This window comes from Muntiacus reevesi, chromosome 4, assembly GCF_963930625.1.
Source record: "Muntiacus reevesi chromosome 4, mMunRee1.1, whole genome shotgun sequence".
In the NCBI taxonomy this organism is placed as follows: domain Eukaryota; kingdom Metazoa; phylum Chordata; class Mammalia; order Artiodactyla; family Cervidae; genus Muntiacus; species Muntiacus reevesi.
The window spans coordinates 31,570,749-31,585,487 of NC_089252.1; positions in this window are offsets into that span (position 1 = coordinate 31,570,749).

The window sequence follows — 14,739 nt, forward strand, 5'->3', positions numbered from 1 at the left end:
CAATCATAAATGTTGATATTTATTTTTGTATTTATCTGGCTATAATCTGTTCCGGTTTTACTGCAAGAGCAGGGGCTGTGTCATTTGTGGTACTGAGCCCTCATATCAGTGACCTCCTCTTCTCCACTTGGATGTCTCAGAGCACCTGGAAACCAGCATTTCTAAAACAAAAGTCCTGAACACCCCCTACCGGGGTCTTCTCCAAGGGCCCCCTACCCCAGTAAAGGCACTGTTACCAAACTAGTCAATGACCCATGCTGGGGTCCTAGCCTGGGCAAGACTCATCTTGACCTCGGAGGAGGTTCTTTTTCCAAGTAGATGGGCCCAGCCGATAGCAAAACGGATGCTGAGACTAGAGCAACATAAGCTTTATTTAAAAGCCAAAAAATGGAGAAGCAGGAACCTAGTTTGCAAACAACTTCTCAACCTAATTCGGGTGGAGACACCAAAAATATCGAAGGGTTGAGGAAAAAGGGAGGAAATTGGAAAGAGTGAGAGGAATACATGAGTTATTCAAGAACAGATGTGTGATTTTGACCTGAAACTGATGCAGCTCTCCTTTTCAGTCCTCATACGGCTTCTCCAGTTGTCATGACAACTGTGTTGGCGCTGGTGGGCGTGTCATTTAGTTAATGTATTACAGTGAGCCTGTTATCAGGCTCAAGGGCCACAGGAGTCAAATCTTCTGCCATCTTGGCCCTAGCTGGTTCTAATTAATTCTTGTTTTTTCCTCTTTGCAGCTTCCTTTTGAAAGTTAAACTTAGATATTCATGCTCAGTCGTGTACGACTCTTTGTGACCCTATGGACTATAGCTTGCTAGGCTTATGTCCATGGGATTTCCCAGGCAAGAATCCTAGAGTGGGTTGCCATCTCCTACTCCAGGCAATCTTCCCAACCCAGAGATCAACCCTGTGTCTCCTGCATTGCAGGTGGATTCTTTACCTGCTGAGCCATCGGGGAAGCCTAACCCCAATAAATAGAAGATGTCAGTATTCCTCATTCCAGAGAAGACCACCGAAAGCCAGATTAAAAAAGAACTGGAGAAGCTCATCGAGAGATGACTTGAGCCCAGATTAAAGGAGTGCAGGTCCCACACACACCCTAATCTCATCAGCAACCCTACCCTTGAATCATTGCTATAAAACTCACCAAATCCTCCCCAGTTAGGACACACAGTTTTTGAGGCAGGAGCCCACTCTGTCCCCCTTCGCCTGGTAGAGCAATAAAGCTATTATTTTCTACTTCCACCAAAACTGTCTCCAAGCTTCAGTTCAGCACATAGGAGTTTTCAGCATCACCCCCACACCTGATAACTACTTCTGTTACCAGAAGGTTCTTTCTGTAAATTTCCTGTGTTACTTAGGTAGATGTTTCCTTCCTCATTTCATTTATTTATGTAACAGTTTATGTTTTTGTGTTTCTTTAAAGACTAAATTGAAGAATGGATGCAAAGCTGTATCTTCCCGTATGTCTTGTCTTTGCTGCCATACCTTTTCTCTGATTTGATTTTCAGGGAGAAATAAAATTTCATTATACAACTCAGAATAATTTTAATGTTTAAAATTCACTTTTGGGCTTCCCTGATGGCTCAGTGGTAAAGAATCGGCCTGCCAATGCAGGAGACACTGGTTTGATCCCTGATCTGGGAAGATCTCACATGCCTCAGATCAACTAAGCCTGTGCCCCATAGCTATTGAGTCTGCATTCTAGAGTCTGGGAGCTGCAACTACTGAGCCCATGTGCCTAAAGTACTCAAGCCCCCGTGCCTAGATCCTGTGCTCAGCAACAAGAGAAGTCACTGCAATGAGAAGCCTTGCACAGCAACTAAACAAAGTCCACGTACAGCAAAGATCCAGCGCAGTCATAAATAAAGAAACATCTTTTTTAAAAAATCACTTTTATTGGGAATTTAAAGTTGCATTTTTAAATGACTCATTAAAAATTTCTTGTCCCTTTCCTGAAGGTGCTGGAGAGCTCCCAAAGCAGCTGGAGCCCAAGAAGCCATGATCCTGGGGAGCAGGGAGGCCCAGAGGAGACAGCCTGGCTGGCGTTGCTGCCATTTTGTTCTACTATGAAATTGCTGCTGTGAAAGTGATGGCTGAGAGGCGGAGGCACTGAGCGGAAGGGGAAAGATAAAAGATGCTGAAACAGAGCAAAATGCATTTTTAGACACCTCAGGGTTGCCACGGAGGAGCAAGGCTAGCGCCCACCAGGCTTTCAGCAATGCCCTGAAGGACACGCCTACCCAGGAGCAAAGGAAAACAGGGGGCTGCCTCCAATCGGCTCAATCTATGGTGGGTTAGAGTCACCTGCCCTGCCCTGACTGTCCCAGTGTTAGTGAATCAGCTGTAAGTTCATAGTTGGTTTCTTATTTCATTGTGGGCTTGAGAAAGCTCAGTGTATGCCTGGTGTTTAAGATCAGCAGCTTTACAAGCATGTTTTCTTCCCACAGTAGCTTAAAAGTGCTTGTGACAGTTTCTAAAACCTAAACACAAAACAAGCAGGCTTTTCATTTTTTCTGAGTTTTGTTTTGTCTGCCTTTAAATTCTTTTTCAGGCTTTATGACGCATCTGGAAGGATATGTATCAACACTATTAGAGTGGTTCTCTCAACCTGGCATGCTTTCAGGAATTTCACTTTCTTCTTTGAACTTTTCAAATTCCATTTGGTTTTTAAAACAAATGTAATTTTTATAAAAGGAACTGTTTTAAAAAGTTTGAGTGCCTGTCTTAACTGGAAAATCTTGATTATATATCATTGTTGTACAACCTGCTTTTCATTTTGTAAGTATTTTATACATGAATTTATGTTTCCTTACATATATGCATTTGCCTGTGTATGCGTATACAAAAAGTGTTAGGCATAGTATTTATGATGGTTCTTGTACAGTGGTAATTTCTGATTTTTTTCTCCTGCCTTTGGTATTATTTGCATTTAGAAAACTAAATGTGCATTATCTTCATAAACAGAAATAAGAAAACATGTGCATGTTAAGTCACTTCAGTTGTGTTCAACTCTTTGTGACACTATGGACTGTAGCCTGTCAGGCTCCTCTGTCCATGGGGATTCTCCATGGAATACTGGAGTGGATTGTCATGCCCTCACTCCAGAGGGTATCCCTGACCCAGGGATAGAACTCATGTCTCTTACATCTACCTGCATTGGCAGGAGGGTTCTTTACCACTAGCCCCACCTGGGAAACCCAATAGAACACATAGGAAGGTCCATAACAATTAGCTAATCTAACCAGCCATCTTATGTTCCTCTGTACTGCACCATGAGCGCATCTAACACCTGTGTCTACTTACTCAGGTGGTAAGAAGCTCACATCCTGCCAAACAACTTGTTCTGTTCTTAAACAGCTGTAAAGACTTGTTTTAAATTGAACCTGATTGCATGTAATTTGAACAGAAAGGGGACCTGATTTAACTTCTTTTTAGAAAAGATCATTCTGGCTGCTATGTTAAGACTTGTTTGAAATGAGGAGCAAGATAGGCAAGAACAGAAGCAGGGAGACAGTTAAAACACTAACTTGCACTAGGGAAGTGGCAGTGGATGCAGTAAAAAATAGTCAGATTCCAAATATATTTAATTATAGGTGGAGCACAAAAGAAAGTTTGAGATGCCCACCAGATGGCTACGTAGATATGTTAAGGTGCTGGATATAAAAATTAGAAATGTTTTACAGCATAAGTTTCTTTCCCTCACTATTTAGTTAGGCATTTGTTCATTAATTCATTCAAAAATTAAATAGGGGCCTAAGACACAATTCTGGGTGCTGGGGTTCCTGCTGGTGAGAAAAAAACATGAAAATCTCTGCTTTCATAGAGTTTACATTTTTAGTGGAATCTCATCTATATTATGACATATAAGACTTATAAAACATACTGGTTCAGTGGCTGTGGAAAACTGTATGGTGAGTCCTTAAAAAATTGAAACAGGATTACTAAATGATCCAGCAGGAGCTTTAGCATCAGTCCTTCCAATGAATATTCATTGTTGATTTCCTTTAGGATTGACTGGTTTGATCTCCTTGCTATCCAAGGGACTTAAGAGTCTTCTCTAGCACCACAATTCAAAAGCATCAGTTCTTTGGCACTCAGCCTTCTTTATGGCCCAACTCTCACATTCATACATGACTACTGGAAAAACCATAGCTTTGACTAGATGGACCTTTGTCAGCAAAGTGATATCTCTGCTGTTTAATAACTCTGTCTAGATTTGACATAAGCATCTTTTAATTTCATGGCTGCAGTCATTGTCCACTGTGATTTTGAAGCCCAAGAAAATGAAATCTGCCACTGTTTCCACTTTCTCCCCCATCTATTTGCCATGAAGTGATGGGACTGGATGCCATGATCTTAGTTTTTTGAATGTTGAGCTCTTAGCATATACACAAAACAAAAGGAAGCAGGGACTCAAACAGATCATTGTACCCCCATGTTCAGTTCAGTTCAGTTCAGTCGCTCAGTCATGTCCAACTCTTTGCAAACCCATGGACTGCAGCACACCAGGCCTTTCTGTCCATCCCCAACTCCTGGAGTACACTCAAACTCATGTCCATTGAGTCAATGATGCCATCCAACCGTCTCATCCTCTGTCATCCCCTTCTCCTGCCTTCAATCTTTCCCAACATCAGGGTCTTTTCAAATGAGTCAGCTCTTCGCATCAGGTGGCCAAAGTATTGAAGTTTCAGCTTCAACATCTGTCCTTCCAATGAGGATTCAGGACTGATCTTCTTTAGGATGGACTGGCTGGATCTCCTTGCAACCTAAGGGACTCTCAAGAGTCTTCTCCAACACCACAGTTCAAAAGCACCAATTCTTCAGCATTCAGCTTTCTATAGTCTAAATCTCACATCCATACATGACTACTGGAAAAACCATTGCCTTGACTAGGCACACCTTTGTTGGCAAAGTAATGTCTCTGCTTTTTAATATGCTGTCTAGGTTGGTCATACCTTTTCTTCCAAGGAGTAAGCATCTTTTAATTTCATGGCTGCAGTCACCATCTGCAGTGATTTTGGCTGCAGTGATTTTGCCACTGGAGCGGCAACAGGTCAAGAGGAGATACCCCGTTTCCAAGGTCAGGAGCAGTAGCTGCGCTTCACTGGACCAGCCATGAGGAGATACCCCACATCCAAGGGCAAAGGAGAAGCCCCAGCACGACAGTAGGAGGGGCGAATTCATGTTTAGACTCAAGCCCCATTCCCGCCAGAGATACTCAGAGGGCTCAAACAAACCTTGTGCTCACCAGGACCCAAGGACCACAGAGGCTGAGACAGAGCTGTGTTTGAGCGTCTCCTGTGGAGGTTCGGGTCAGCAGTGGACTGCCGCAGGGACAGGGGCTCTGGGTGCAGCTGATGTGGGTATGGCATAAGCCCTCTTGGAGAAGGTCGCCATTATCCCCACCACAGAGCTGCCAGAACTTACACAGGACTGGGAAACAGACTCCTGGAGGCACAAACAGAACCTTGTGCACCAGGATCCAGGAGAAAGGAGCAGTGACCCCACAGAGACTGGCCCAGACTTGCCCGGGAGTGTCCAGGAGTCTCCAGCGGAGGTGTGGGTTGGTGGTGGCCTGCTACTGCAGGGCTGGGGACATTGAGTATAGCAGTACATGCATGGGATCTTTTGAAGGAGGTCACCATTATCTTCATTACCTCCACCATAGTTTGGCCCCAGGCAGGGAGAAAGCAAAGGAGAAAAGGAAAGATATACTCATTTGAATGCAGAGTTCCAAAGAATAGAAAGGAGAGATAAGAAAGCCTTATTCAGTGATCAGCGCAAAGAAATAGAGGAAAACAATAGAATGGGAAAGACTAGAAATCTCTTCAAGAAAATTAGAGATAACAAGGGAACATTTCATGTAAACATGGGCTCAATAAAGGACAGAAATGGTATGGACCTAACAGAAGCAGAAGAGGTGGCAAGAATACACAGAAGAACTGTACAAAAAAGATCTTTACAACCCAATCAATCATGATGGTGTGATCACTCACCTAGAGCCAGACATCCTGGAATGTGAAGTCAAGTGTGCCCTAGGAAGCATCACTACGAACAAAGCTAGTGGAGGTGATGGAATTCCAGTTGAGCTATTTCAAATCCTAAAAGATGATGCTGTGAAAGTGCTGCACTCAATATGCCAGCAAATTTAGAAAACTCAGTGGTGGCCTTGGGACTGGAAAAGGTCAGTTTTCATTCCAATCCCAAAGACAGGCAATGCCAAAGAATGTTCAAACTACCGCATAACTGCACTCATCTCACACGCTAGTAAAGTAATGCTCAAAATTCTCCAAGCCAGGCTTCAACAGTATGTGAACTGTGAACTTCCAGATGTTCAGCTGGTTTTAGAAAAGGCAGAGGAACCAGAGATCAAATTGCCAACATCCGTTGGATCATCAAAAAGCAAGAGAGTTCCAGAAAAACATCTATTTCTGCTTTATTGACTATGCCAAAACCTTTGACTGTGTGGATCACAATAAAATGTGGGAAATTATTCAACAGATGGGAATACCAGACCCCCTGACCTATCTCCTGAGAAATCTGTATGCAGGTCAGGAAGCAACAGTTAGAACTGGACATGGAACAACAGATTGGTTCCAAATAGGGAAAGCAGTATGTCAAGGCTGTGTATTGTCACTGTGCTTATTTAACTTACATGCATATGTGGGTATGGCATAAGCTTCTTGGAGAAGGTCGCCATTATCCCCACCACAGGGCTGCCAGAACTTACACAGGACTGGGAAACAGACTCCTGGAGGCACAAACAGAACCTTGTGCACCAGGACCCAGGAGAAATGAGCAGTCACCCCACAGAGACTGGCCCAGACTTGCCCGGGAGTGTCCAGGAGTCTCCAGCGGAGGTGTGGGTTGGTGGCAAGCAGAGTACATCATGAGAAATGCTGGGCTGGATGAAGCACAAGCTGAAATCAAAACTGCCAGGAGAAATATCAATAACCTCAGATATGCAGATGACACAACCCTTATGACAGAAAGTGAAGAAGAACTAAAGAGCCTCTTGGTGAAAGAGAAAGAGGAGAGTGAAAAAGTTGGCTTAAAGCTCAACATTCAGAAAACTAAGATCATGGCATCTGGTTCCATCACTCCATGGGCAAATAGATGGGGAAATAGTGGAAAACTATTTTGGGGGGCTCCAAAATCACTGCAGATGGTGACTGCAGCCATGAAATTAAAAGATGCTTACTCCTTGGAAGAAAAGGTATGACCAACCTAGACAGCATATTAAAAAGCAGAGACATTACTTTGCCAACAAAGGTGTGTCTAGTCAAGGCTGTGGTTTTTCCAGTAGTCATGTATGGATGTGAGAGTTGGACTATAAAGAAAGCTGAGCACTGAAGAATTGATGCTTTTGAACTGTGGTGTTGGAGAAGACTCTTGAGAGTCCCTTGGACAGCAAGGAGATACAACCAGTTCATCCTAAAGGAGATCAGTCCTGAGTGTTCATTGGAAGAACTGATGTTGAAGCAGAAACTCCAATACCTGATGGTCACCTGATGCGAAGAGCTGAGTCATTTGAAAAGACCCTGTTGCTGGGAAAGATCGAAGGCAGGAGGAGAAGGGCATCACCGACTCAATGGGCAAGAGTTTGAGTAAACTCTGGGAGTTGGTGATGGGCAGGGAGGCCTGGCATGCTGCAGTCTATGGGGCTGCCAAGAGTGAGACTGAACTGAACTGAAATAGCAGGGAGGGAACACAGGTCCACCCATCAATAGAAAATTGGATTCAAGATTTACTGAGCATGGCCCCGGTCTTCAGAACAAGACCCAGTTTCTCCCTCAGTCGGTCTCTCCCATCAGGAGGCTTCCATAACCCCCTTATCCTCTCCATCAGAGGGCATACAGACTGAAAACCACAGTCACAGAAAACTAACCAATCTAATCACACTGACCACAGCCTTGTCTAACTCAATGAAACTATGAGCCATCCCGTGTAGGGCCACCCAAGACGGACGGGTCATATTGGAGAGTTCTGACAAAATGTGGTCCACTGGAGAAGGGAATGGCAAACCACTTCAGTATTCTTGCCTTGAGAACCCCATGAACAGTATGAAAAAAGGCCCCCATGTTCACAGCAGCAGTATTAAGGACAGCCAAGAGGTGGGTACAACCCAAGTGTCTGCTGACAGATGAACAGATAAAACAAATGTGGCATGTGCATACAACAGACTGTTATTCAGCCTTTAAAAGAATGAAATTCTTACACCTGCAACAACCTGAATGAAACTTGAAGACACTATGTGAGTGAAATAAGCCAGGCATAAGCTAATATTTATATGAGGTGCCTGGGGTGGGTAGCCTTTCCCTTTTCCAGGGGATCTTCCCAACCCAGGGATCAGACCCGGGTCTCCCACATTGTAGGCAGATTCTTTACCATCTGAGCCACCGGGGAAGCCCCATGAAGTGCCTCAGTTCAGTTCAGTCGCTCAGTCTTGTCCAACTCTTTGTGACCCCATGGATTGCAGCACGCCAGGCCTCCCTGTCCATCACAAAGTCCTGGAGTTTACTCAAACTCATGCCCATCGAGTCGGTGATGCCATCCAGCCATCTCATCCTCTGTCGTCCCCTTCTCCTCCTGTTTCCAATCCCTCCCAGCATCAGGGTCTTTTCCAATGAGTCAACTCTTTGCATGAGGTGGCCATAGTACTGAGTTTCAGTTTCAGCATCAGTCCTTCCAATGAACACCCAGGACTGATCTCCTTTAGGATGGACTGGTTGGATCTCCTTGCAGTCAAGGGACTCTCAAGAGTCCTCTCCAACACCATAGTTCAAAAGCATCAATTTTTCGGTGCTCAGCTTTCTTCACAATCCAACTCTCACATCCATACATGACCACTGGAAAAACCAGAGCCTTGACCAGACGGACCTTTGTTGGCAAAGTAATGTCTCTGCTTTTTACTATGTTATCTAGGTTGGTCATAACTTTCCTTCCAAGGAGTAAGCATCTTTTAATTTCATGGCTGCAGTCACCATCTGCAGTGATTTTGGAGCCCAAAAAAATAAAGTCTGACACTATTTCCACAGTCTCCCCATCTATTTCCCATGAGGTGATGGGACCAGATGCCATGATCTTAGTTTTCTGAATGTTAAGCTTTAAGCCAACTTTTTCACTCTCATCTTTCATCAAGAGGCTTTTTAGTTCCTCTTCACTTTCTGCCATAAGGGTGGTTCATCTGCATATCTGAAGTTATTAATATTTCTCCCGGCAATCTTGATTCCAGCTTGTGCTTCATCCAGCCCAGAGTTTCTCATGATGTACTCTGCATATAAGTTAAATAAGCAGGGTGACAATATACAGCCTTGATGTACTCCTTGCCTAGAGTACCTGAAATCAGAGAAACAGAGTCAAATAGTGGTTGCCAGAGATTGGGGAAATGTGGAGTTTATTCTTGGATGTGAAGTTTCAGTCCGGGAAGATAAAACAATTTTAGAGATAGATGGTGATGATGGTTGGATAAAAAATGTAAATGCACTTAATCTCATTGAACTGCATTTAAAGAATGGTTAAAATGGTAAATTTTATGATACGTATATTTAACCACAGTTTAAAAAATAAAATTCAGAAAATAGAGGAAGCAAGAAAAAAATGATTTAACTTTTCAAACCAGAGAGCTACTAACCATAAGTGGTCTCGAACACAGGTCTCTTTGATTACTCCTGCTGTTAACTCCCTTTCTACACTGCCTTCAAAACAAATAAATACACTCATTTCAGAAGCTAGCCATTAGGTCCTAAATCTTTTCCAGGCTGCTGCTGCTGCTAAGTCACTTCAGTTGTGTCTGACTCTGTGCGACCCCATAGACGGCAGCCCACCAGGCTCTGCCATCCCTGGGATTCTCCAGGCAAGAAGTGGGTTGTCATTTCCTTCTCCAACGCATGAAAGTGAGAAAAGTGAAAGTGAAGTCGCTCAGTTGTGTCTGACTCTTAGCGACCCCACGGACTGCAGCCTACCAGGTTCCTCTGTCCATGGGATTTTCCAGGCAAGAGTACTGGAGTGTTTGGCCACAGCAATCAGAGCAGAAAAAGAAATAAAAGGAATCCAGACAGGAAAAGAAGAAATGAAACTCTCGCTGTTTGCAGATGACATTATCCTCTACATAGAAAACCCTAAAGACTCTACCAGAAAATTACTAGAGCTAATCAATGAATATAGTAAAGTTGCAGGATATAAAATTAACACACAGTAATCCCTTGCATTCCTATACACTAACAATGAGAAAACAGAGAAATTAAAGAAACAATACCATTCACCATTGCAACAAACAGAATAAAATACTTAGGAGTATATCTACCTAAAGAAACAAAAGACCTATACATAGAAAACTATAAAACACTGATGAAAGAAATCAAAGAGGACACAAACAGATGGAGAAATATACCGTGTTCATGGATTGGAAGAATCAATATTGCCAAAATGACTATACTACCCAAAGCAATCTACAGATTCAATGCAATCCCTATCAAGCTACCAACGGTATTTTTCACAGAACTAAAACAAATAATTTCACAATTTGTATGGAAATACAAAAACCTCGAATAGCCAACGTAAGCTTGAGAAAGAAGAATGGAACTGGAGGAATTAACCTGCCTGACTTCAGACTCTACTACAAAGCCACAGTCATCAAGACAGTGTGGTACTGGCACAAAGACAGAAATATAGATCAATGGAACAGAATAGAAAGCCCAGAGATAAATCCATGAACCTATGGACACCTTATCTTCGACAAAGGAGGCAAGAATATACAATGGAAAAAAGACAACCTCTTTAACAAGTGCTGCTGGGAAAACTGGTCAACCACCTGTAAAAGAATGAAACTAGAACACTTTCTAACACCATACACAAAGTAAACTCAAAATGGATTAAAGATCTAAATGTAAGACCAGAAACTATAAAACTCCTAGAGGAGAACATAGGCAAAACCCTCTCTGACATAAATCACAGTAGGATCCTCTATGACCCACCTCCCAGAATATTGGAAATAAAAGCAAAACTAAACAAATGGGACCAAATGAAACTTAAAAGCTTTTGCACAACAAAGGAAACTATAAGCAAGGTGAAAGGACAGCCCTCAGATTGGAAGAAAATAATAGCAAACGAAGCAACAGACAAAGGATTAATCTCAAAAATATACAAGCAACTCCTGAAGCTCAATTCCAGAAAAATAAATGACCCAATCAAAAAACGGGCCAAAGAACTAAACAGACATTTCTCCAGAGAAGACATACAGATGGCTAACAAACACATGAAAAGATGCTCAACATCACTCATTATCAGAGAAATGCAAATCAAAACCACAATGAGGTACCATTACATGCCAGTCAGGATGGCTGCTATCCAAAAGTCTACAAGCAATAAATAAATGCTGGAGAGGGTGTGGAGAAAAGGGAACCCTCTCACACTGTTGGTGGGAATGCAAACCAGCACAGCCGCTATGGAGAACAGTGTGGAGATTTCTTAAAAAACTGGAAATAGAACTGCCATATGACCCAGCAATCCCACTTCTGGGCATACACAGCAAGGAAACCAGATCTGAAAGAGACACGTGCACCCCAATATTCATCACAGCACTGTTTATAATAGCCAGGACATGGAAGCAACCTAGATGTCCATCAGCAGATAAATGGATAAGGAAGCTGTGGTACATATACATCATGGAATATTACTCAGCCATTAAAAAGAATTCATTTGAATCAGTTCTAATGAGATGGATGAAACTGGAGCCCATTATACAGAATGAAGTAAGCCAGAAAGATAGAGACCAATACAGTATATAATGCGTATATATGGAATTTAGAAAGATGGTAATGATAACCCTATGTGCAAAACAGAAAAAGAGACACAGATGTACAGAACAGACTTTTGGACTCTGTGGGAGAAGGCGAGGGTGGGATGTTTTGAGAGAACAGCATCGAAACATGTATATTATCAAGGGTGAAAGAGATCACCAGCCCAGGTTGGTGACAGACAAGTGCTCGGGGCTGGTGCACTGGGAAGACCCAGAGGGTTCGGGTGGAGAGGGAGGTGGGAGGGAGGATTGGGATGGGGAATACATGTAAATCCATGGCTGATTCATGTCAATGTATGGCAAAAACCACTACAACATTGTAATTACCCTCCAACTAATAAAAATAAATGAAAAAAAAAAAAACCAAGAAAAAAAAAAAAAGAATAGGTGGGTGTTGCTGTCAGCACAGAAAAATAGGCTGTAGTCATTTAGTGGTGCAGATAGAGACTGCATTTCCAGGTTTTCCAAGCCTTCTTTTCATGTATTTATCACTAGTGTTACATTATCCGTTAACTGTTCTGATAGGAGATGTCTTCAAAGATGGAAAATCTGCTTCTTTTTTTCATGGGTATTTACACAGGGAATTTGCAGTCTTGGTCAGTTCCCAGACTGGCTGAAGGCTTTGATGTCAGCACCGATGTGATCCGAAGGGTTTTAGAAAGCAAGTTTGTACCTGTTAGGCTCCACCAGGGGCTCAGAGTATATTATTTAAAAATGGCCCACTACAGTGACCCGACAAAGAAGGGATGATGTCACAGTGGCCACATCGCCCACGTGGCATCCTGTTTTTCCTTAAGGCAATGTCCTGTTTTTCCCTGCTGGTGCCAGTTTCTCAAGACTACGTGACAACCCGCCTGTGAGACCCCTCTGACTACGTGATCACAAGACCCCAGCTGCAGGATGAAGATAAACTAATTCCCCCTTCCTTCAGGGCACAATTTCCCATCGATAGGGTATAGAAGGGTTTGCTGTAAAGGGAGATCACTGGTTTCTCTCTAAAGCCAGTCACTTTCTCTCTTCCTATAATAAATCTTTCTCTGCCTGAAAAAAAAAAAAAAGGAGTACTGGAGTGGGTTGCCATTGCCTTCTCCTTTTCCAGGCTAAGCACCTTCGAATTCTTTGGCTAATCCATGTACAAGATTTCCAGACCAATTCTAGTTGCTTTCCTTAGTATACATTCTCATGCTTGTATCTTTGACAGTAGCTGTTCTCAAACTTTTTGGCCTTAGGACATCTTTTTACTTTCAAAAATTATTGAAGACCTCAGTGAGCTTTTGACTGAGTTACATCTATTGCTATTAAAAATGAAAACTGAAATTAAAACAACTCTTAAAAAATAACAAAACATGTTAATACAAATGTTTGCAAGTTAAAAATAACTGTATTTTCCAAAACTTCAGCAAGAAAAATGGCATTTTTATGTTTTTGGCAAATCTCTTTAATGTCTGACAATAGAAACAGGTGAATTCTCTACTTCTACATTCAATCTGTTGAGACAGCTTGTTTTAGTTGAAGTATATGAGGATAATCTGGCCTCCTACGGATAAGTAGTTGAAAAAAGGAGGGGTAAATTAGTGGTCTTCTCAGATTATTATAGATATTCTTTATGTATGGCTGAGTCTGTTTGATGTCCACCTGAAACTATCACAATATTGTAAATCAGTTATACTCCAATATAAAATAAAATGCTAAAAAATGAATAAAGATGATTTAAAAAATGCTACACCAATACCCAACAAATCAATTTCTTAAACAGTAGTTGCAACATGGAAACTGAAAGTGTATCAGTGAATGTTTTGTACTGTTACATTAAAATTCACTAGTCTTTCTTGAACTTTTAAAATAAAGTATTTACTTGTTTTTATTTGGCTGTGCCAGGTGTTTATTGAGCACACAGGATCTTCCAGCTTCCTTGGGCACGCAGGTCTAGTTGTGGCAGTCAGGATCTTTAGGCGCGGCAAGGGAACTCTTAGTTGTAGCATGTGGGATCTAGTTCCCTGACCAGGGATCAAACCTGGGCTCCCTGCATTAGGAGTAGAGAGTCTCAGCCACTGGACCACCAGGGAAGTCCCTTTCTTGAACTTTGAATCTCTTATCCATTGTATTCGTTATCTATCCCTCCAATACAAATGACCCACAGCACTTGATGGCTTAAGACCACCGACATTTATGATTTAGCAGTTTCTGTGCACCAGAATTTGGGTATGCTTCCCTGGGTAGTTCTGATTCAGGGGCCCCCCTGAGTTGTGGTTACAAAGTTGGCCTGGGCCGCTGTTACCTGAAGGTCTGACTGAAGACACACAGAGAGGGTCTGCTTCTAACCTCATTCGTGTGGTTGTTTGCCAAGGGCTTCAGTTCCCCACTTGAGTCTCTCCATAGGCTTCCGGAGAAGCTGGCTTCCCCCAGGGCAACAGGGTCCAAGAGGGAGCAAGGCAGGACCATATCTTTTTATGAATGAACCTCAGAAGTCACACACCATCACTTCTGCCATATTCTGTTGGTTAGATTCACTGAATACAATCCACATTCAAGAGGAGAATTTGCTTCTACCTTTTGAAAGGAGGGGTGTTAAAGAATTTGTGGACATATGTTAAAAGCAAAACACTCATAAGTGGGTTTTGTAACATCATGCATCAGTCACGTGGAAAATATTTGTTCACTGAGTTACATGGATCTTTTTTTTCTTCCTGTGTCTCTTGGCTTGTGGGATTTTACTTCCCTGACCAAGGACTGACATGGATATTTTCAATGTTGATAATCTCATTATGTTTTTTAAAAAATCACATCAGTATTACTACTGATATCACTGCACACTTATTAGAATGGCTAAAATAAAACAAACTGATTATATAAAACAGTGGCAATGATGTAGAGAAACACTGCAGGTGGGAGTGTAACATGTTTAAGTTTGTTTCTAACAAAGCAAAACATGC